Here is a 25,088-nt window from a genome sequence, read left to right on the forward strand (position 1 = left end):
TGCGCGTCCGGAGCCTGTGCTCCGCAGCGGGAGAGGCCACAACAGTGAGAGGCCCGCGTAAAAAAAAAAAAAAAAAAAAAAAAAAAAAAAGAGGATAAAAATATCTTTTCGTTTGTTTGTTTGTTCTGAGATACCAGCATAATTGCAAATATTTTCTAAATAGATGAATTCACTAGGCACATATCCATATTAAAAAAAATTACAAATGTATGGCATGTGTACTTGCACATCGGAAAAAAAGAAATCAAACAATATAGGAGCCTATAGGATAAAAAGTAAAGATCTCTTTTTACCCCCTTCTTCCTATCCCAAGATCACTGTAACCATGCTTAACAGTTTGGTGTGTGTTCTTCCAGACCCTTTTTGCTTTTTTCACTTGATATATCTTGATATCTTTGAAGTACACATAGAGATCAAAGGCATCCTTTTAATGTCTGCAAGAGTATTCCATAATAAGGACATTCTATAAACTTGTTCAGTCTGTTCTCTATTGAAGGACATTTAGGTTGCTTCTTTTTTTTTGGCTATTACAAATTTTAAAAATAAACATCCATATGTACATATTTTTGAGCACATGTAGGAATATTTTTGACGGATATCTTCCTAGAGGTAGCATGTTTTGTTCAAAAGATAGGTAAAATTGAAAAGTTGGTGGGTACTCCCAATTACTCTCAATACAGACTGCACCAGACTATGCTCTCAATATAGCTTGTGATAGGGCACTTCATGATATATTCTTACCATCACTCGCTATTGTCTATCTTTACATTTATTTGGCAATCGGTTGGGCAGAAAATATTTTTTATTTTAATTTGCATTTTTCTGATTACTGGACAGATGGAGTGACACATTACATGTTTACTAGCCATTTGCATTTCTTTTCCTCTGAACTGCCTACTCATATCCTTTGTCCATTTTTGATGGGTTATTTGCCTTTTCCCTGTTGACTGATAAGCTCTTTTTATAGACTATGGTTATTATTTCTCTGTCATGTATGTTGTAACATTTTTTCAAAGTATCCCTTGTAACTTCGTTTTTAGTGTGTTTTGCTATTACAGAGGATTTATATATATATATATATATATATATATGTATATATTTTGTGTGTGTGTGTGTGTGTGTGTGTGTGTGGTACGCGGGCCTCTCACTGCTGTGGCCTCTCCCGTTGCGGAGCACAGGCTCCGGACGTGCAGGCTCAGCGGCCATGGCTCACGGGTCCAGCCGCTCCGCGGCACGTGGGATCTTCCCGGACAGGGACACGAACCCGCGTCCCCTGCAGCGGCAGGCGGACTCCCAACCACTGCGCCACCAGGGAAGTCCCTATAAACTATGGTTATTATTTCTCTGTCATGTATGTTGTAACATTTTTTCAAACTATCCCTTGTAACTTCGTTTTTAGTGTGTTTTGCTATAACAGAGGATTTATATTTTTATCTAATCAAATCTGTCATGAAAAAATTTATGGTTTCCTGACTTTGTGCCTGGCTTGGAAAGGCCTCTACATGTCATTCAAATTCAGGAAACCAGTTAGAAAAAAAAATCTGCCAGAGTAGATTCTGTTTCAGTTCAGCGTGTAAGCCCGTATCCTTGAAAAAACTGAATTGTCAGAGCAATGTGAGTACTGCTGATTCTCCTCCTAGTTTTTAACCTCTTTGTTTTTCCTCCTGGCCCTTTTTTTTTTTTAATAATAAAGGAATTATACAATTTTTATTCATCAACTTGGTGTAATTGGCCACAGATTTCATCGTCATCCCCATTTTCAGGGGCCTGTTCTGATTTGCAAATCAGAAAACCAAACCTGGGAATCATCTGTGTCCTTTTGCTTCCTGTAGGTGTTTTTGTTTTGCCTCTTTATGATTCTGGATGCCTGATTTTTACTTATATTCAGATATCATGTGTGGGTGGAGAAAGAGAGAGCAAGAGTGTTATTATTTTCTGTTTTACAGGCATATTTTCTACTCTTTTATGAGGAGGAACTTTTCTCTTTTTCTTTTTCCCTTTGCCCTTTTTTTTTTTTTTTTTGGTGGCAAATAAAATAGCTATAGTCTGGGTCAGTTACCCTGAATTCCTAAAACGCCTGACTCTTACCACTTGATTTCTTTTTTGACTTAAGTGAGGGGTTTGTATCTGACCGGATTCATCAGGAAGAATATGGTTCTGGCAGCAGAAAAACTTCATTGTCTAGGGCTTAGTCTAGTTGCTCTCTCAATCACTAAGGACTTCAATTTCTCCATCTTTGGAGTAGGGATAATGCCAATCTCATGTAAATCATCTAACATAGCTCCTAGTCCAAAGAAGACTCAAAACAAGTGGTATTTCCCATCAAGCCCTCAGTTTCCTGACCTGTAACATGGATGAACATTGAGACACACCTTGCTGAGTTGTTCTGAGTGTTAAACAGGAGAATAGAGAATTTAACAAATAAATGGGACGCAAAGGTTCTTCCGAAGCAATCTTGGTTCCTTTTAGAGTCATGCTGCCCTTGTACCACTAGATGGCGTCATCAACACGGCCAGCTGGCTAAGATGGTTCTGCCTGAAGTCCGAGCGAAAGGGGATCCCTACTTCATTTTCTTCCCTCTGAATGCAATCAGTGTGGCAACAATTATCACGGTTTAGCTTTCATGTTTGCTGTAAATCATTTATTACTGTCAGAGCTTTTCTTAGGCAATAGACTTGCCCTGAGGAATGGTTGGAAGTGGGACCCAGAAGCCAGAGAGGTCTTTCTGAGACACAAACTTGACCTGCCTATACTAAAAATCCTTCTGTAGCTTGCTATTACACACAGAGGTATTGTTCAACATTTTTACTTCAAATTAAACCTTACTCTGGAAATGAGTATGTAAAATAAGTCACTCAGGTGGAGGGAGATGGGCCCCAGGTCCTGCCTCTCAGGAGCTCCAGGAAACGAGGCTCATTAGCCACTGCAGGATGAAGCTTGAGCCTTTTTTTTTTTTTTAACATCTTTATTGGGGTATAATTGCTTTACAATGGTGTGTTAGTTTCTGCTTTATAACAGAGTGAATCACTTATACATATACATATGTTCCCATATCTCTTCCCTCTTTTAACAAGGCGTATAGGGCCCTCTGCCGTGTGGAGCCTGCCTATTACTCCAGCCCATCTCTTGCCACTCATAGCTTTGCACTTGACCCTCAGCATCCACGATCTACTGAGTTCCCTGTACATGTCACCTGATTTTTGCCTCCATTCCTTTGCCCATGCAGTCCCCTCTACTTCAACCTCCTTTCCCCAACTGACTCATCTGTTAAGGCTCAGTTTGGGCTTTACCTTCTCGAGGAATTCTTCTCTGACCTTATCTAGTTTGTTTTCCAATAGTTCATTTATGTTTCTGTCTCCCCCACTAGTCTATGAGGTTTCTGAGTGCAAGAGATGTGTCTTCCCTGTGTCTGTCGTAGGGAGGCTGGGCAAAGGAAAGAACTCAATTTGTTTTCGGTAAACAAATAAATGAATGAGTGTTGAGTAGAGGGAGAGCAGTTCAGGTGGATGAGATGGCAGGAGATGCAGACGTAGAAGTGGGAAAGGAAAAGGGTGCTTCAGGGAGTGGGTGGCTTGAATCTGGGAGTAAGGGGAGCACTTTCCAGGCTCCAGGCTGAGCCTCCCCCGGGAGACCAGGGTGAGCTCTCTCCTCTCAAAGCCCCAGTGGTAGCCCTCATGAGGAGTCACCGTGGGTGGGGGATTGTAACTCCTTCAGCCATAGGGAAGCTGTAAGAGAAGCTGCAGCAGTGGCTTCTTCTAAGAATCATCTTAAGGAGCTTTGGATTGAGGGTCTAGAGCCATACAGGTTGCACCTAAAGACATGGACCCTGCCAGGGATGACCCCTGCCAGAACTCTCTTTTCCCTTCCTCTTCTGTGATAGAAAGATACCTGAGGATGTCCACTGAGGGTACCTGAGAAGGATAAGAAAAAGTCCTTCCGGGTTAGTGAAGGTGACCTTTCTGTGATGGGCTGATATAGGGGAAGCAGCCAGTATAGTTCCAGGGGAAAATCCTGCAGGGAAAAAGGGGCAGAGAAGCAGGCAGGTGATTCTTGTTCCTTGTGGTTTCAGGTATGGGCATAAGTCCCGAGCTAGCGCTGTGGGTGGGACCGAAAAGAGCTGACCACAAAGCTGTCACCCTTTGGTCTCTAGCCTTACAGGGCATGAAGCTTTCAAAGCACTGGGAAATTTGCTTTTCCCCTAAAAACAGCAATGGAATTGCTGCACTCCCTTGGTTCCAAGTGGGCCTTTTGAGGTATTATGTCACCTTCCCGTTGCCTCGTCCTGAGCCTTTCCCATGAGGACGGCACCACAGTGTCCTGTCGTCTGGCCCCTGAACGTGGAGTCTTTACTTGTTCACACATGTGAGGTTATAAATCCCTGCAAAAGCTTAGTTTGAGGGTCTCTTGCCAATTCGTACCCTACCCCACCCTCCAAGGTAACGCGGGGAAAGAGGCTGCCCATTTCCTGAAAACTGGCTACCTCAGGGCTCTGTACTTCCTCAGATACTGAGGCTTCTGAGGGATTTCCCTCAATTTTGTGCTTCTGACATGATTCACCAAGGCCAGCCTCCCAGGTACCTGGCCCTTTTTCTCTAGGCTGTCCACCAAAATAGGTCAGAGCCAGGTTATACTCTCACAGGCATGAAGGGACTCTGGACACATAACAGGGAGGGTGTGGGAGCCCCAGAGGAGGGACCTCTAATACCCCTGGCATTCCTACAGTCAGAGGGCTTCAGATGTGCCCCTGGGACCCACTGAGGCATGTTAGTTGCTCCCCCAAACTGTGTAGGGGGACATCCTGGTAACAAGCCCCATTTTACCTTATGTGTGAGAGCTGGCAAAGGATAGAGAAGAGTGTTGAGAAAGCAGAGATGGAATTGTAAATCCTCCAAAAGGAGGAATTCCACTGGTGGGTAAGTGCAGCTCATGGCTGGCTTTGCTCACATAACCCAGGGCTCCAGGGAGGCAAATGCCTTCCTCTCTCAATTTCAAACAAGAACCTCCCTGAAGGGCTGAGGGGGCTCTTGGCCTGAAACTGGGAGGGAAGCCACTTGGAATTTATTTTTTGTTTAATTTTTTCTTCATTTTCCTTCTGAGAGGGTCCCCAGGCATCCAAACAATGCCTCTGCAGGCAGCCTGGCACGGCTGTCATGAAATGCAACTGAAATCCGTATCTATGGAAACAGGCTGACTCCTTTTGCCTCTCTCACTCCCCGCTTCTGCGTTGGCCAGGATGGGTCTAGACTCCGGGCCCTGCGCTCTGATGTAAGGGCTGCTCCAGCCGCGCCCTGACCATCCTCTGGGGTCCACCCACCTCTTACCTTCTCCTATCAGCTACAGACGAGGTGCTGGGAGGAGGGTGACCTCAGTGTGGCAGCAAAGCCTCAGACGGTCCCAGAGAGACAGTGCAGAAGGAAGAGTGCTTGTGTGCAGGAATTCCAGGGAAGGCAAGCAGCGCAGCTCCATGGGGACAGAGCAGACCTGGGTACCCAGAGCTCGATGCTCCTATCCTGGCTTCTGAGCTCCAGGCCCAGACATTTACCCAGTCAACAAAATGTATTCCCTGCCTCCTTCCACTCCCCCCAGGCTTGGCTAGCATTTTCTGGGCCTTTCTTTCCTTTGCCTAAAAATGTAATTCATTATTCCTTACGGGTCATATGTGATGGTGTTTGGTTTGAGAGGTTTATTTATTTATTTGGATTTGAGACAAATAAGAAGCAGTCTGCTTCAACTTGGCCGAATGGACCAAAATGGAAACAAAGACAGCAGAACTCTCTTTTCCTCCCCAGTCCTGATCTGCTGACTTACTAACCCACAAGTTTTCTTGCAGAGGCAGCATACCTAAGAATATGATACAAATGAATTTATTTACAAAACAGAAGTAGATTCACAGACATAGAAAACAAACTTATGGTTACCAAAGGGGAAATGGGGGAGGGGGAGATAACAGGAGTTTGGGATTAAAATATACACAGTGCTATATATAAAATAGATAACCAACAAGGACCTACTGTATAGCAAAGGGAACTATATTCAATATCTTGTAACAATCTATAATGGAAGAGAATGTAAAAAAAGAATATATATATTTATATATGTATAACTGAATCACTTTGCTGTACATCCAAAACTAACACAACAGTGTAAATCAACTATATTTTAATAAAAATTTAAAAAAAAAACAGACACTGCAAACAGTTCTAGTTTGTGTGGGAAGTTGGCTGGGAGGCGGGGGTGGGGGGGCAGGGTGATGATATTTGGAGACCTCGCCATTCAGGCAAAACATGTCATTTAACAGTCAGAGGTTCTAAGGAAATTATTTCCATTCCATCTGCGTGCCTCTGCCTGGGGAAGTCCAGGAAAGCTTCTAGAACACTACAGGTATTGGCCTTGCGTCACTAGGGGGCGATGCTGTCTCTCTTTTTCTCCAGGCACAGATTTTAGGACAACTTCAGACAGTGGGCCAAGAGAGAAGCCAATTCCAGGTCTGTGAGGAAGTTGAGTGAGCCTTATTTATCGCACCAGAATAGATGGGCATGGTCTCGGTGGGACAGGCTGAGATGATAGGAAATGCAAAGGGGCAAGACCTGGGCCTTCTCTGGGGTACTGTGTATTGTGTGACCACATTTCCTGGGCTAGTCTTCTGGTGCCCTCCCTGGTGGAGCTGGATGCCCCAGAGGACAGCCTCCACCCACCTCCTGCCTTCCTTTTCTTCCTACTCACTAGCCCCTTTCATCACTGAAATATTCGTCCTGTCTCCCACAGTCCCCCAAACCCCAAACCACCAAACCTCAGAGTTTCTCTGCTACATCTCCCTTCCCTCTCCTAGGCTTGCCCCTGTTTCCTCTGGTCCTGCACAATTCTGCTATATCCCTGATTATACCACGGGCAATATTCGATCATAAAATGGCAAAAGTAGATTGTATAGAGTGTTGGTTCATGTGATGGAAAAGCAAAGGATAAACCTGAGCAGATGGCAGACCCCGATCTCGGAGATTAGAGGCACAGGAGATAGAAACATTCTGGGGCCATTCTGGTTAGAGTAACAGAGAGTCCATTCTAAGAGTCAAGGCTGAGACTGTGTGAATTTAACTCATCCACCTGAACGCTACAGGAAGCCTCTGTTGCTGGGGGCAGAGTTGGTGGATCTGCTGGGGCCGTGGAAAGTGGTCGGAGGGGACTTTCTCTGCTGTGAGCTACCTACCATTAGCCTTGTCCTCCAAAAGCCTGCTGGCTGATTACAAGCGATAGCCTGCATCAACAGAGACTCCAGGCGCCTACTTGGGAGTTCATTCTCCCCTTGGCCTGTCTGCACACCCCTTAGAGTAGAGACTCCAGAGGAATTTCTCTCCTCACCAGATCCAGCCAGCACATTTGCACCACCTTCTGCAGGATGAGGGGGTCTTGCATGGAAGACCCCGTAGTTAGAGTTCATCATTGGCTTTCTCAACATGATCTAGTATTTTCTTTGTTCTCAGATGCTAAAATCAGACAGCCTGTCTCTGAGCCTCCCACTCACTAGCTATGCGATATTTGGCAGATTAACTCTTTGAAGTCTCAGTTTTATTACCTGTAGATGGGGATGATTGTTATGGGGATTTAATGAGATAATCTCTGTTAAGTACTTGGCTGATGGCTGGCACATAAATGGTCGTTATCATTATCTGGAAATGCAGTAGTGTTGGCTAAGCCAGCTGGCTCAAATCTGGACTCTACCACTTACTAGCTGTGTGATATCAAGCAAACCATTTAATCTCTCTGTGCCTCAGTTTCCTGGTATATAAAATGCAGTTTAATAATAGCACCTACGTCATAGAGTACTTGTTAGGACTGAAGAGCTAATGCACATAAAGCACTGAAAACAGTTCCTGGCACATAGTAAGTACCCAAAGGAGGCTAGCCCTCATTGCCTGTGGAGCAGTGGGTTAGATTATCCAAAAGTGATCTGCATTTGGCTCTGGAATGCTATGATGTGTGTTTTAGGAGAATTATTTCAACTTACTTTGCACTAAGATGAATCTGTGCTTGTTGCTTATACAACTAGTAAATGCTGGGGCCAGGGACTCAGTACACAGTTGAGGGAAGCTTGTTAGAGATACAAGATGTGACACAGAGGGTTCAGAAAACAGATCATTTTGAGGTGCTGGCATGGCACCTTTTCACCAGTGGTCCTGGATAGTTTATGTTTTACTATATATCAACGTGGAGAGACAGATTTTATTGTCATACCAGTTTTGCAGGTGGACAGATAGGGGAAAAAGACAGATTATGTGCCCTGCCCCAAACTTGCAAAGGCAGGATCTGTACTCCACCCACACACCAATTGCATTTAAAAATAAAAATTAATCAAAGCAGCTTTTGGCATTGCCTGACAAGACAGGTCATCTACAGTGTGTATGACATGTCATTCAGCCCTGTTGGCAGCCTCAGGCACAGCTGCATTGCATCTGGGGTAACGCCAGGAATGAAGCACGTCTCAGGGCTTCTATCACACATCCCTGATTATTTATTTATTTTCAGAGTCTCCAAGAAGAAAATGTTAAGAAAAAAAGAAAAAGAAAAAAAAAAAAAACGAAAGAAAGAAAACCTATGGGTAGGAATCAGGAAAGCCCAATCTAGAGCGATCGAAAAATTTCTTAAAATTAGAAAAAAAATGTAATGAATTTTAGGATGCTTTCTAGGTCCTGGACCACTTTGATAAGACAATCTCTAAATTATATTGTTATCTTCTAGGAGGAAGATATTGAAGAATAGAAAGATCAGAATGGGGGTGACGTGCCATCAGTCGTTCTAAAAAAGTGAGCAGAATTAATCTGGAAAAACAACCTATTAGAGTTGACAACTGTTTAAGTAAAACTGATGAAGTGGAATTGGGAAGAAAATACTCTGCTCACTTCTTAAATGAAATGATGATTCATTAGCAGAGAGAGTTAAGGGGGTCTATAGTCCTTTTCTGATGATCTGTGGAGCAGTATCCTGGATTATCCAAAAAGATACTTACTTTTGGCTTTGGGAAATGTCATGACATTTGTTTTGGCAGTAGATTAATTTTCCAGCTAAACTTGTTAGCTTGATTAAAAATATTTTATTAAAGATTGATGGGCAGGGCTTCCCTGGTGACGCAGTGGTTGAGAGTCGCCCTGCCGATGCAGGGGACACGGGTTCGTGCCCCGGTCCGGGAAGATCCCGCATGCCGCAGAGCGGCTGGGCCCGTGAGCCATGGCCGCTGAGCCTGCGCGTCTGGAGCCTGTGCTCTGCACCGGGAAAGGCCACAACAGTGAGAGGTCCGCGTACCGCAAAAAAAAAAAAAAAAAGACTGATGGGCATATGGGTGTTGTAACTTCTTTTTATTCAACAAATATTTATTGAATGCCCACTTTGTGCCAGGCACTGGGTTAGGAGCTGGAAATACAATGTTACACTAGTTGGACATGGTCCCTGTCCTCCTAGAGATAGACGTGGACCAAATAATATGTATAAGTAATGGGTTAATTAATATTTTCTCAATGAAGAAGACATAGGGAGAGTTAAACATACATACAGTGAAGAACTGGCCTTCCCAGAAGGTTAGAAGTATGAAAGCCCTTTGAAAACTGTGAAGTGCTAACTGAAAGATGGAGCAATCCCCTGCTCTGTCTTTGTCTAGACTCATGGTTAGTCTCTGAATGGACACAAGGTTGCTCCTGCTTAAAGTCTGGGCCACTGTTTCTGCTGGAACTTTCTCTCTTGAAGGAGGCCAACTTCCTTCTCCAAACTCTACATGGTGAATGTGAAAGGCCCCAGGGTTGGGTGGGATTAGGTTTAGAAATTGTTCTGTCCATTACTGGAGCAGAAAGATCGGTTCAGCTGTATGAATTCATCACCCAGCTTGGCTGGAAATCTGACACACAAGAAGAAAGCACAACAACTTCTCGATCAGAATTATAAGTTGGAAGTTCTGCTACTGTCCATCACTCATGCTATCAGGGACTGACGCAATGTAGTTCTCATTCACCAATAATATCCTAAGAGTTAGACATAGTGGATGTGAATGTCAATGTTATTGTGAGAATGAAAACAGTACACGCCTAAAATTGAAGAGTCTTTTTTGCTAATAGTTAGCACTTACTAAATATACATTATATGGCTTGCACTTTTACATTTAGCATTTCATTTAATCATGTAAGCCCTATAAAGTAGCTCTTTTATTCCCATTGTACAGATGGGGGAATGGAGGTTAAATACATTGATTCACTTGTCCAAGATCACAGTGCTAAGAAGTGACAGAATCAGGATTTATACTCAATTCCCCCTGAACTTTAAAGCCTGTGTTTTTTCCATCACGTGGTACTTGTCCCTTGGAGAATGTAGAGATAGAGATAACAGCTGGAGTTCAAGACCCTGGTAACATTATATGCTTTCCCTTGATAAAGAGACAAGCAGGGGAGGGGAGGAAAGAGTCTACAACTGAGCTTTAAACTGGGGATTAGTGGAAGCAGATCCTACATCATTTTAAGTTCAGCATGTTTTATTGGGTGGGCCCTGGAATGAAAGGCTAGGAAATAAGATGTCTGCTCTGAGATGGGGGTGGAAGATCCTGTACTCTCACATGCCCATTAAAGTGAGAGATAAAATATAATCAGTCAGGAGAGGGCTTGGATAAAAGAAACCGAGACACATAACTGGCAAATATAAAAGAGCATAAAAGGGACCAAGACGCAGAGGATCACAGAAAAAAGGGACACACAGCTCATCGCCAAGCTCGAGTTATTTCTGTTTAGAGAGACACCAAAGTCCTCCCCTTCCCCTTGTCCCTTAGTCTTGGGAATGTGAAACTCTGGGGGTCATTCATGCCAACTCCATCTCCTTTATGGCTCCTTGTATAATTAGATCCAACCTTTTAAGGAAGAGGGCCCTGGCAGATATGTCTCATGGTTTATGCATAACCCAGTATCTTTCATGTTTCCTGCTGTAAATTTTTGCTTATAAATTGCATTTTTGAAACCCTATTGTAGCCATTCCTGGGGGTGGGGAATTCCTTTGTAAACAGACCAGTCAGCTGCTATTTGGCTGACTGCTATAGTAGATTGGAAGAAGAGGCTGCAGAAAAACTGTGCAGGGAGAGCAAAGTAAGAACCTTGAGAAGATTAGTGTCCGGGGATTTTTGTTCTCCAATCTTCCTTCATTTTGCTCTGTCCATAAGAAATCAACCTTGGGGGACTTCCCTGCTGGTGCAGTGGTTAAGAATCCTCATGCCAATGCAGGGGACACAGGTTCGAGCCCTGGTCCAGGAAGATCCCATATGCTGCGGAGCAACTAAGCCTGTGCGCCACAACTACTGAGCCTGCATGCCACAACTACTGAAGCCAATGCGCCTAGAATCTGTGCTCTGCCACAAGGGAAGCCACTGCAGTGAGAAACCCGCGCACCGCAACAAAGAGTAGCCCCTGCTCGCCCCAACTAGAGAAAGCCTGCGCATGGCAACAAAGACCCAACACAGCCAAAATAAATAAATAAATAAATTTACAAAAAAAAAAAAAGAAATCGACCTTGGACTGCCTTCTCCTCTGAGTCCTCTCCATGTGCCTTATAAAATGTTAAACTTCCAACCGTATGATTTTGCCTGTTGCCATTTCTTCTATTCTTAGAAATGAAAAAGATTTTGCCCCAAAGGGATCTTTTTTCTCCCTCACGTTAAAGTTTAATAATTTTTATAACCTCTTTAAACTGGCCTTTTTTCCACTAGCATAGTCAAATAGAGTTCGTGATTATACCTGTTAGGAGTTAATTAGCTTAGCTTAAGAATGGACTTAATGTGGCTCTAAGGTTAACTTAAGAACCACTGAAATAATAACCATAATAATGATAACACTGAATATAGTCAATGAAAGAAAATTGTACTGCAATAGGGGTTAGTGGCTGATTCATTTGTAGTATTTGTTTCAACACACTCAGCTGTTGGTCTGACAAAGATCTAAAACCCATCATTCTTGACAATCTGTTCAAAGTCTGAAAGTGTTTACAATGAAGATGATCACCCTTGTCTCTTGAAAAACTTGAAAAAACAGTTAATTATCCCCTTGTTTTGTTGGGATAATCCCATCCTAGCCATACCTCTATTATGGAGTTTATGAAATTGCATTATAATTATTGTTTAACTTAGCTAGCACCTCCAATAAAATGCAAGTTCCTTGAGGGCATATTAATTAAAATTCATGTCAGTAAAATTTCACTGATCCTTAAATAGTGTCCAAAAATTCCTTGAGGGCATATTAATTAAAATTCATATCAATAAAATTTCACTGATCCTTTAAGTAGTGTCCAAAAATTCACTAACAAAAAAATGAGGGGTCAAATTAATTAGGTTAATGAAATAATTGGGGCTAACCAGTGCAGTCAGCCAGCAGGGAGTTCCCATGCAAATTTATCACCATCTGGCTGAGTTTTGGCAACTCCTGGTGGCAGTTATCTTTTCTAGCTTAAATATTGATGGGGATGCTTCCGGGTCCTATTGTTGAAATTTCTAGAGCAAGAGCAATAATGCTAGCAATCTCCTGGTTAGTAGTGCCCATTTGTTGGCCCAATTCAAGTAGATACATCCAGAAGACACGGGGGATGCTGGAATTCATTCTCTACTTCTCTGCTTCCAAAGGCAAATTTATCTATTATTGCCCCAATTTTTCCCCATCCTGCCTTCACTTTCATTCAACATTCCTTCTCTTTTCCCCAAATTAAAAACAAAAAAAATTAGACTACTATATTTGAGAATGGGGACTGGATGGAGGATAGGAGCCAACGTTCAATTGTCTTAATCTAGTTCATTGTCACTGCAGGAATTTTACTGTACTAGGTGCTCAAAAATTGTCAAGCAAATGAATAAACATAGTTTGTCTCACTTAACATTGCCAAGCACTAACTTGAACTTCTTTGAAACTTAGACAAAAAAAAGGTATAAATAACCAATAGAAGAAATCAACATTTGGCCCCATTAAATCTTGGGTATCTAGAATACAGACTAGCCAATAAGGTACAATGGCATACCGGCAAGTCTAGATTTAAAAACCTGAAAGAGCTACGTTGCATATACACCAGATTAGCCTAAATTCTATAGTCAAAACTGTGCCTAATTCTAGCCTAAAGGGAGGCTTGTATTTGGGTGGAGCTGAAGGTGGCTGTGGTTGTGACTCTGGATTGGATAATTGGTGCCGAAATAGAGCAAAGTGTACTAAAGCTTCCAGTATGGTTGATGGCAGGAGCAGAAAATAAATGGCAAAGAAAGAGAAAGTAGACCTTTAATTTTTGAATATATATTATTAGATCCTGGGACCACAGCAGTCATCAAATTATGTTGGCAAAGACTATGTACAACCATTTGTACATAGCGTGTTGGAAAAAGCATGTTCAGATGTATTGGAACAGTGTCATCATAACAGATCAACAAATCCTGGCCAAAGATGAACTAGTTTAACAAACGATGATGAGACTTAGTATTAATGGTTAGCAGGTCAATTGTCTGTGGTATAAGAAGAAAAGCAAGAACAAATGTGATGGCTGAGACATGTGGAAGTGTTTCCAATGATCACCTGGGTGACTACAGTGGTTTTGGCTCCTCTAGGTAAGCAGCTTTGGGAACTGGGGTTCCTTTACATGATACTATCAATTTATACAATATTCCTTTAGAACCATCCACATATTTATCACTTCTGTTGCCTCTTTTCCTTTTTGCATCTACAATCTACCATCTGGGATAATTTTATTTCTCCCTAAAATACTAACTTTAGTTTTTCTCTCAGTACTAGCCTACTTTTGATGAGTTCTCTGTTTTTGTTTGAAATGGAAGAATTTAAAATTCATTTTTGGTGATGGATTTTTTTTTTTGATGGGTTATAGAATTCTAGACTAGCAGTTATTTTCCTTCAGCACCTTAAATATGTCATTGCCTTCTGGTTTCTATAGTTTCTGGTGGGAAGTCATCTGTCAGTCTTATTTTGCCTCTTTGTAGGTAATGTGATTCCAACTCCCCCTTCCCTTGCCCCCTGCCACAGATTCCTTTAGTTTTTTCTTGAGCTCTGTTTTCAGCAGTTTTGCTATAATGTGCCTAGTTGCAGGTTTTTGTTTTTTCTTGGTTTCATTTTGTTTTTGTATTTATGTTGCTCAGATTCATAGAGATGCTCAATATGGGGTTTGATGCCTTTAATGAGTTTTGGAAAATTCTCAGCTATTATCTCTTTGAATATTGCTTCTTCCCCATTCACTCTCTCACTTCCTTAAGGACTTAAATATCATGTCCATTGGACCTTGCACCATATCCATATGTCTCATGCTCTTTTTCATATTTCTCTCTCTCTCTCTCTCTCTCTCTCTCTCTCTCTCTCTCTCTCTGTGTCTGGAAATTTTCTATTGATTTTTTTCTAGTCTGTGAATCTACTTTTCAACTGTGTCTAATGTGCTGTCAAATCTGTCCACTGAATTCTTAATTTGAGTTATTGTATTTCTTTCAGTTTTAGAATTTCCATTTGATTCTTTTAAAAATAGATTCCAGTTCTCTGGAGAAACCTTTCCATCTTATCTATTTTTTGAATATATTATTCATAGTTATTTTAATTTGATAATGTCAAGATCTGAATCTCTCATGGGTCTGGGTCTGGATCTCTCATGGGTCTCTCATTTTCTGGGTTTTTTCCCTCTTGTTTTTCACACATCTGGTCTTGTCTCCTGATGCAGCCATACCTTTTGTTTAAATGCTAGGCATTGTGTATAAAATTGGGATAATTTGAGGCTCTTACTGACATTATTTTACTTCAGAGAATATATACATTTGCTTCTAGCAAAAGTCTAGAGGGAAATTATCCCAATCCAATGGATGACTGAGTTCATTGAGAACTGAGATTTATCGTTTTTGAGATTTATCATTTTTTGTCTATTTCTAGTTCACATTGACTCCTAAAATGTAGCCTTTCAGAGGTCCTAAGTGAAAGCCTAGGGTGTTATCCGAGCTTCTCCTCCTTGGTGAACTCTGACCCCAGTTTTTGTTTCCCCAATGTTTAAGGCTGCCAATGGCTCTGCTCAGTCTCCCAGCCTCACAGACAGCACTTTTGAATCAACAAATGTGTCTAGGAGAAGAGTGAAGCTGAACATGGTACTCATCTCTCCCTTGTCAAATTCTTTGTCCTCAAGTGTTTGATCCCTTGGTAGATCTCTGAACCTTCAAACTGATGCTTTTCTTTCAAATATTTTATCCAGATTTTCTAGCTGGAAGGAGAATTGATCTGTACAGGTTCCAGTCACAGCTGGAAATCTCAATGATGTCAATTTCAAATATGAATTTTCCAGATACCTCTGATGTGGTCAGTCTGTATTGAGCTCAGCAGTAAACCTGGCTTATAATGCTCATATTGCATTAAGAATAAACAACAACAACCCAACAACAATAACAACTTACTTTAGGTTAGGTGCCCAGGGTAGCATGAGGATGGTTTTTCATGATCCAGTGATCAGTATGATCCCCCACCCCTGGTCAAAGGTAATATACTGCAAGGAAAGAGAAATCCACCTCCCTTTCTGTACCTTCTTCTCAGAAACTCTATAATCTCTCCATCAGGGTAGAATCCCTGCTTGATTTATCCTTGTCACCACAGCACTTATAGTATCTTGCACAAGGCTTGCGTACATGTTCGATGACTTACCCCTCCATTACTTTCTGTTACGTAGTAGCTTGAGCAAGATCTCATTATCCAGTGCAACAATAGCAGTCTGGCGGTTTGCAGACTTGTATTCTTGCCACTGTGTGACACAGGGAAAATAATTTCCTCTCTCTGGGACCCAGTTTCCTTATCCACAAAATGAGAGGTTTGGACTAGATGCTTTTAAAGAGACAGCTTAAATTGTAAATATTTATAAATATAACCATCCTAGCCATATTTCAATCTTTAAAATAATTTTTAAAAATGAATTTCTAAGTGACAGGGTATGTGCGGGATGATTTTGAAATAAGAATTCCTTCCCCTAGGAAGTTGTTCCCATTATCATTACCCCTACTACTCCTACCTGGAAGGAAGAACACTTGCTGGGAGCTTGCTGTGTGTCAGACACTGTGCTAATGATTCTCAGACTTCATTCTCCACTAGAAACTACTGTGGAAATTTATACACTGTCCAGACCGCATCCCCAGAGACTTTTTTCTTTTTTTTTTTTGCGGTACGCGGGCCTCTCACTGTTGTGGCCTCTCCCGTTGCGGAGCACAGGCTCCGGACGCGCAGGCTCAGCGGCCATGGCTCACGGGCCCAGCCGCTGCGCGGAATGTGGGAGCTTCCCGGACCGGGGCACGAACCCGTGTCCCCTGCATCGGCAGGCGGACTCTCAACCACTGCACCACCAGGGAAGCCCCCCAGAGACTTTTTTAAATGACCTAGGTGGGGCCAGGGATTAATACTTTTTGAAAGCTCCCACATTCTAATTCTAATGTATAATCAGGAATTAGAACCACTGTGCTTGGCACAATGATGCTTACTGCATCCTTACAACAACCCGATGAGGTAAGTGTTACCAACTCTATCTTATATGTAAGGAAACTGAGCTCCATTAAAGAAAAGAGTCTGGCTCATGGCTACACAGCCAGTAAGTCTGATCTTTTGATTGCAAGTCCAGAGCACTTTCCTCACTCAGCACACACTGATCGAATATTTTGCAAGTTCAAGATGATAAATTAGGTACTTGGAGGGATGCAGAGATGATAGGGATATGGTCTCTGCTCTCCAGGTGAAAGAACCCTGGGAGAAATGCCTATTAGTTAATTAGTTAGGTGTTTTTATACACATTGTCTCTCTTAGTTCTAAGAATTACTCTCTTACTCTCTAATGGGGAATATCATCAACTCGAATTTAATACAAGGAAGCGGAGAGTCAGAGAAATTCAACAATTCAGTAACTTGCCTAACTCCAAATAGAAGTAATAAGTGATAGAGCCTGGATTTGAATCCAGATCTATCTGTCTCCAAAAGCTGCTTCAACAGGACTTGTACTTTAGTAAAGTAGGTGGGAAACATACACTAATAACTATATTATGAACTGGAATACAATTAAGTGTAATAACAGAGCACAACCTGGGTTAGGGAAGGCTTCTTGAGGGATGTAGCAGTGCTTTGGTATCTGACTTCTGAGAGATTTCCACCTCTGCCTTCTCCTGTAGAATGTAACTACCAGGATATTTTGAAGAGTATGATAAATGTAATCATGCCAATAGTTTCCTATAGAATTGGTAAAAAGGACAACCCTTTAATATCCAATTAGCAAGTGGAAAAACATCTTCTCCAGCAAACCACAGGGTGATCCTGGCATCCGAAAGCAAGTCCGTGTCACCCTGGTCAGGGGATTAATCTATACCGCCTCATAACCCTGGAAGGAGGCTGGACCCAGCCCGAATGAAGACTTTAATTGGCAGTAGTATCCATCTCCTCATCAGGAGAACTGCAGCTCAGTCATCTGAGACATGTTGCTTGGCCCTGAAGGCTCAGGGTCCTGCTCTTCTCTTCTCTAACCTGGTAGTTAGGACGCTCCATGTTCTGGGCCAAGGTGTGTCTTCACTGAGTGAGAGAGCGTGCCATGGATGTCTCCTGGCCAGCAGAACCTAGAGAATTACAAACTCAGTCACTATATATACTTTGTGTATGATCATACTATAGTACAGTGGTTAAGAGAAGAGTCCTTAGAAACAGATCTGGGCTTGAATCCTGATCTTGCTGCTTACTAGCAAATCACATTTACTCTCTGGGCTTCAGTTTTCTCATTTTAAAGTGTTAATAACAATACCTAGCCATAAGGTTGTTGAAAGGAATGAATAATATAATGTACTTAAGATACGTAGGTTGGTATATACATAGCACATAGTAGATATTCAGTAAGTTATCAATGATAATAAAGTATACTTTTCTAATTTTGGCTTTTGGTTCTGGGAAATCATTTCATCATGCTCAGTTTCCATTTTAAAAAGAGGGAGAAAGAGATCTGTCCATCTCGTAAACCTAGCTTGATTGACATAATTGGTTCACAAGAATAGAGATTTCAAGTGACTATATAGTTCATTCCTCTGTCTACAAGCATTGCCTGATTACATTTTAAAATGTCCCAGATAGATGAGAATCTATCCTATTTTAAAAGATTTACAGGGCTTCCCTGGTGGCGCAGTGGTTGAGAGTCCACCTGCCGATGCAGGGGACACGGGTTCGTGCCCCTGTCTGGTAAGATCCCACATGCCGCGCAGCGGCTGGGCCCGTGAGCCATGGCCACTGAGCCTGTGCGTCCGGAGCCTGTGCTCCGCAACGGGAGAGGCCACAACAGTGAGAGGCCCGCGTACCGCAAAAAAAAAAAAAAAAAAAAAAAGATTTACAGGAAAGGGAAACTGCTGTGTTGAACAACTGAGCAAACCCTTTCTTAGAGCTAATCTAAATCCTTAGTGCTAAAGCCTAGATTTATTTCTTCTCATCACTTTGCTAGATGAGTAAATTCTGGACAGAAACCATGTCTATTTTACTCACTATGTTATTCCTAGCACTTAGCACATAATAAGCATTTGGTATTTGTTAAATAAATGAATGGATGAAAGAGAACCCCCCAATTTTTTTTAACATCTTTATTGGGGTATAATTGCTTTACAATGGTGTGTTAGTTTCTGCTTTATAACAGAGTGAATCAGTTATACATATACATATGTTCCCATATCTCTTCCCTCTTTGTCTCCCTCCCTCCCACCCTCCCTACCCCACCCCTCCAGGCAGCCACAAAGAACCGAGCCGGTATCCCTGTGCCATGCGGCTGCTTCCCACTGGCTACCTACCTTGTGTTTGGAGAACCCCCAAATTTTGAAATTGAATTATAGAATACTAGAGTTTGTTGAAAACATAGATGTTGACTAGTCCATCCCTAGGCCAAAGACAGAGCCATCTTCTCCAGATTCTTGGTAAGGACTCTTGCTGCTCGTATTTCGATACTTCAGTGACGGTTAACTCACTTCCTTGAGATAGCCTATTTCATTATTAAACAACTCTGATTATTAAAATTTTACTTAGGTAGAGCTAAAAAATTGATTTAATTATTGTTAGGTATCTGTGCATTTTCTCTTCATGAGTCCTTTCTGACTTCTTATCCTTCAGTATAATAATACTCTAACCTTTACTCGTGGCTTTTTTTTTTCTTGCCTCCTTGTTCTGGGTATCTAATCCCAATATTCTCCAAGGTCTTCAATGCCTTCTTAGCTGGGAAGCTGGGAAATAGGCTAAAGTATAAGAAGAAAGGTTTCCAGAGATTTAATCTACAATCTGAACATGCTGGTCCAATTTCAGTGTTCATCAATTCAATTCCTGCTCAGGAAATTACATCCAACTGATGAAAATCCAAAATAAACAGAAAATCTTAAAGCATCCAGATGCAGGGAGTGGACAAATTAGATATAGGAGAACAAAGAAAAAATTAGAATTGACTTCTCATAAGAAACAATGGCGGCTAGAAGAAAATGGAATGACATATGTAATAGGTGGGAAAAAAAAACCCTGTCAACCAGAATTCAATATTCTGTGATAATGTCCCTAAAATCTGAGGTGGAATAAAGCCTTTTTAGATAAATAAAAGCTGAGAGAATTTGTTGCCAGCAGACCTATATTACCAGAAATGCTGAAGGATACTTATTAGGCTAAAGGAAAATTATACCAGATGAAGATTCAGATCTACAGGAATGAATGAGGAACATAGATATGTAGGTAAGTAGAATACTATCTTATTTTTTTCTCTTAATTTCTTTAAGAAAAAAGTGACCACTTAAGACAAAATGAAAAAATATATTGTGGGGTATATAATATAAGTAGAAGTATAGTATATGACAATAATAGCACAGAGAATGAGGGAGCAAATGGAAACAGAATGTTGTAAGATTCTTATATTTCATGTGGAATAGTACAATATTAATTCTAAGTAGACTATGATAAGTTAAGGGCACTTATGGTTATATCTGGAGCAACTACTAAGAGGGAAAAAAACCCCAAAGAGATAAAGCTTAAAAGCCAATAGAGGAAATAAATTAGAATACCAAAAATGTTCAATTAATCAAAAAAACTAAAAGACTGGGAAGGAGCAATAGAGAGGGAAAAAATCCAGATGGGACAAATAGAAAAGAAATAGCAAGTGGTAGACATAAACCCAATGATCTTGATAATTACATTAAATGAATATGGACTAAATATTTTATTTAAAAGATAGAGAGATTTTTTTCAGATGAGAAAATAACCCAAGGCTCAATTATATATATCTAGAGGAGACACAGTTTAAATACAAAGAACACACATATAGATTCACAGTCAAAGGATGGAAAAAAAGATATACAATTAAACCGTAGTATAAGCAACTTGATGTGGTTATATTAATATCAGTAGACTCAAGTCAAGGAGTATTTCCAGAGATTAAGAGGGATGTTTCACAAATGATGAAAGGGTCAATTCATCAGGAAAACATAACAATCCTAAATATAAATGCATCTAATAACAGAAGCAAAATGTGGCAGAACTAAAAGGACAAATGGAAAAATATCCAATTATAGTGGGAGATTTTTATAATATTCTCTAAGTAATTTATAGAACAAGTAAATAAAAAAATCAATAAGGATAAAAAGCTTAGAATAACACAATCAACAACTTGACTTAATTGACATTTATAGAACACTCCACCCTATTACAGCAAAATAAACATTCTTTTCAAGAGCCCAGGGAACACTGACCAAGTTGGACCATAAGCTAAGCCATAAAATAGCTCTCAGTACTTTGAAAAGATTACTATCTTACAGGATATATTCTCTGACTATAATAAAATCAAATTAGAAATCAATAACAAAAATGTAACAAGAAAAATTCTCAAATATTTGAAAATTAAACAACACATTTATAAATAATCTGTGTCTCAAAGAAGAAATCACAGGAGATACTGGAAAATAGTTTTCACTGAACGAAACAAAATGTTGGCATATATCTAAAGAAATGCTTGAAGAGAAAGTAAAAGCTTTAAATACTTTTGAAGAAATGTTTAAAATCAATGGTCTACATTTCCACCTTAAGAAGCTAGAAAAAGAAGAACAAATTAAACACAAAGAAAATAGAAGGCAGGAAATAATAAAGAGCTGAAGTCAATTAAATAGAAAAAAATGGCAAATAATGGAGAAAGTAATAAAGCTAAAAGTTCGTTCTTTGATAAGATTAATAAAATTCACAAATCCTTAATAAGGCTGATCAATGAAGAAAACTCCAAAATTAGGAAAGAAAGAACATAATTACAGATGCTACAGATATTAAAAGGACAATAAGAACAATTTTATAAATAATTTATGCCAATAAATAGGACAATTTAAATTAAAATAGATAAACTCATTGAAAAACACAACAAATGACTCAGGAAAAACAAAAAAATTGGAAAAGAAAGAAAAAAGTTCTAATTATAAGCCTTTTCACGAAGAAAATGGCACGTCCTTATGGTTTTATGGTGAATTTTATCAATCATCTAAGCAGGAAAAATACTATTCCTACATAAACTCTTTCTGTAAACAGAGGAGGAGAGAACACTTCCCAAATTATTTTATGAAGTCGGCATTTCACTGATTCCAAAATCAGAAAAAAAGACTTCGCAAGAAAGGAAAACTAAAGACTGCTATCTTTCAAGAACATAGATTAAAAAAAAAAATCCTCAACAAAGTACTGGCATACTAAATCCAACAATGTATGAAAGGATAATTAAAAAAAAATTTTTAAGGTTAATTTATTAAGACCAAGTGGAGTTTATCACCAAAAATACAAGGATAGTTTAATGTTTGAAAATCAATCAGTATAATTCACCACATTTAGAGAATAAAGAAGAAAAGTGATATGATCAACTCAATAAATACAGAAAAAAATTGGAAAAAATCCAACACTCATTCACGATTAAAATGCTCACCAGAGAAGAAACAGAACCTCTTCAATCTGATAATAGGCATCAATGAAAAATTCTACAGCTAACATCATATTTAATAGTAAAATATCGAATGCTTTTCTCCTCAGATCAGAAAAATGCTCCCTCTACTTCTACTCACTATTATATTGAAGGTCCTAGGTAGTACAATATGGCAACAAAAGAAATAAAAAGCATATAGTTTGAAAAAGAAGAAAAGAAGCTGTCTTTATTCTCCAATGGCATTATTGCTGTGTATTCTAAGGAATCTAAAAAAAGCCCCCAAACCACAAAACCCTACTGGAACTAAGAAGTGTAATTAGAAAGTCATAGAATACAAAGTCAATATGAAAAGATCCATTATGTGTGTATATACTAGCGGCAAAATATTGGACAATAAAATTTTAAAATATTGTTACAATAGTGTCAAAAACATTAGATACTTAGGAATAAATTTAATAAAAGTGCAAAATATCTACCCCGAGAAGTACAAAACATCACTGAAAGAAATTAAAGAAGACCTAAACAAATAGAGAATTATATCATGTCCATGGACTGGAAGAATCAGTATTGCTAAGGTGCCCATTCTCTGCAAATTGATCTATAGATTTAATATAATCCTAATCCAAATTCTGGTGGGTTTTAAAAAAAAGTAAATTGCAATGCTGATTCTAACATTTACATAAAAATCCAAAAGACTTGAATGGTCAAGATAATATGAACAAAAAACATCCAAATTTGGGAGTTCCCATTATCAGATTAAATAAATATTTTAAAACTATAGTATTTAACACAGTGTGGCATTGATATAAACATAGAAAAATAGATCAATGAAAGAGAATATAGAGTCCAGAAAGAGACCCATACATATACGGTCAATAGATTTTTGACAGATTATCAAGTCAATTCAGTAGAGGAAAGGAAAACTTTGGGACTTCCTTGGTGGTGCAGTGGTTAAGAATCCGCCTGCCAATGCAGGGGACATGGGTTTGAGCCCTGGTCCAGGAAGATCCCATATGCCATGGAACAACTAGGCCCGAGTGCCACAACTACTGAAGCCCGTGCATCTAGAGCCCATGCTCCCAACAAGAGAAGCCACCGCAATGAGAAGCCTACACACTGCAACGAAGAGTAGCCCCCACTTGCCACAACTAGAGAAAGCCCACATGCAGCAACGAAGACCCAACGCAGCCATAAATAAATAAATAAATAAAAAGGAAAATCTTTTCCCAAATGGTGCTGGAAAAGCTGAGTAAATGTATGAAAAAAAAAGAACATTTACTCTTCCCTCACATTACATGCAAAATTAATCTGAGATGGATCATAGACCTAAACATAAAAGTTAAAATCATAAAAATCCCAGAAGAAAACATGGGAGAATATTTTTGTGACCTTGGAGTGGAAAATATTTCTTAGAGAGGTCAGAAAAAGTGCTAACCAAATAGAAACAAAATGTCGATAAATCAGATTTATCAAAATTCAAAACTTCTCATCAAAAGGCACCATTAAAATGAAAAGGCCAGCTACAGTCTAGGAAAAAAAAATTGAAAAACATATCTGACAAAGAATTTCTTTCCAATATATGTAAAGAATTCCTACAAATCAATCATAAAAAGATAATCTAACAAATAGAATGGGCAAAAGACTTGACACTTCAGAAATGAAGATGTATAAATGGCTAATATGCACATGAAAATGTGTTCAACATCATTAGTCATTAGGAAAATGCAAGTTAAAACTGCAATGAAATATCACTACATACCCACCCAGATGGCTAAAATTATAAAGACTGACAACACCACATGTTGACAAGGATGTGGAGCAACTGGAACTCACATACGTTGGTGGGGGGAGTGTTAAATGGTACAACCAATTTGCAACAGTGTTTGGAAGTTTTTTAAGAAACTAAACATACACCTACTCTATAAGCCAGCAATTTAACGCTTAGGTATTAACCCAAGAGAGGTAAAATCATGTCAGCAAAGAGACTTTTGCAAGAATGTTCATAGCAGCTTTAGTCATAAAAGGCAAAACCCATAAACAACCCAAGTGTCCATCAACAGGAGAATGATTAAACAAATGGTGATATTTCCATACAGTGGAATTTTATTCAGCAATAAAAGGAACAAACTACAGATATACAAAACATAAATGAATTTCAAAAGCATTATCCTAAGTTAAAGAAGCCAGGCACAAAGGACTATGATTGTATGATTCTGCTTATATGAAAAACTAGAACAGGCAAAATTATAGTGATGGAAATCAGATCCATGATTGCCAGGGGACAGGGAATGGGGCAGAGGGAGGGGGTTGACTGTAAAGAGGCTGGGGGAATTTTCTGGAGTGATAGAATTGTTCTGTATCTTGATTGTAGTGGTGAATATATGACAGTATACCCTTGTAGAAACTTAGCGAATTGTATGCTTTGGTGGGTGAACTTTATTGTGTGTAAATTATATCTCACTAAAGGTAATTTAAAAACACAATTTTGTGAGGATAGGCATTATTATCCCTATTTTACAGATGGGAAAACTGAGATCAGAGAGGTGATATTAACTTGATTAAGTTCATATAGCCAAGTAAGTGGCAAAGCCAGAGTTTAAACTTCCATATGTCTTTTACGCCAAAAGCCAAGATCTTTCTGTTACATAAAGAAATTAAAAATGATTTGTGTGTGTATGGGTGGTTTATACATGCAGGCATCTTCTATTTCTTTAACTAGCATGGAAGCTCTTCAAAGGCAGGGGCTTTCATATATTCCTCTTTTCTGGGTCTAGTTTGCATAATGCTCTGTAACAGAGTTAGAAAGTCTGTAGACATGAGCTTGCCCATCACTCCTGTGTGCAGTGACTTTGAATAGATCACAGGTGTGTCTCAGGTATTGATACTCTTTTCCTACGGGCATCTGGGGTCCCTGGGCTAGTTGCCCTGGCTGAGATCAGCTCCATGTGTTTAACCCTGGGTGCTATACAAATATTTTTTTTCTATTCCATGAAAAAGATAAAGAAACACCGACTTAGGAAGTGCTGCTGGGATTTAAAAGTGAGAGAGGATAACTCTGGCTGAGATGCTCTGAGTCAAGGACCCATGGGGAAAAACTTGCTAGTCAGAGAGGAAGGGAAGGGAGTAGGTAGAAGGGAAAGAGGAGGG

Source organism: Lipotes vexillifer, unplaced genomic scaffold, assembly GCF_000442215.2.
Source record: "Lipotes vexillifer unplaced genomic scaffold, Lipotes_vexillifer_v1.1 scaffold773, whole genome shotgun sequence".
Classification (NCBI taxonomy): domain Eukaryota; kingdom Metazoa; phylum Chordata; class Mammalia; order Artiodactyla; family Lipotidae; genus Lipotes; species Lipotes vexillifer.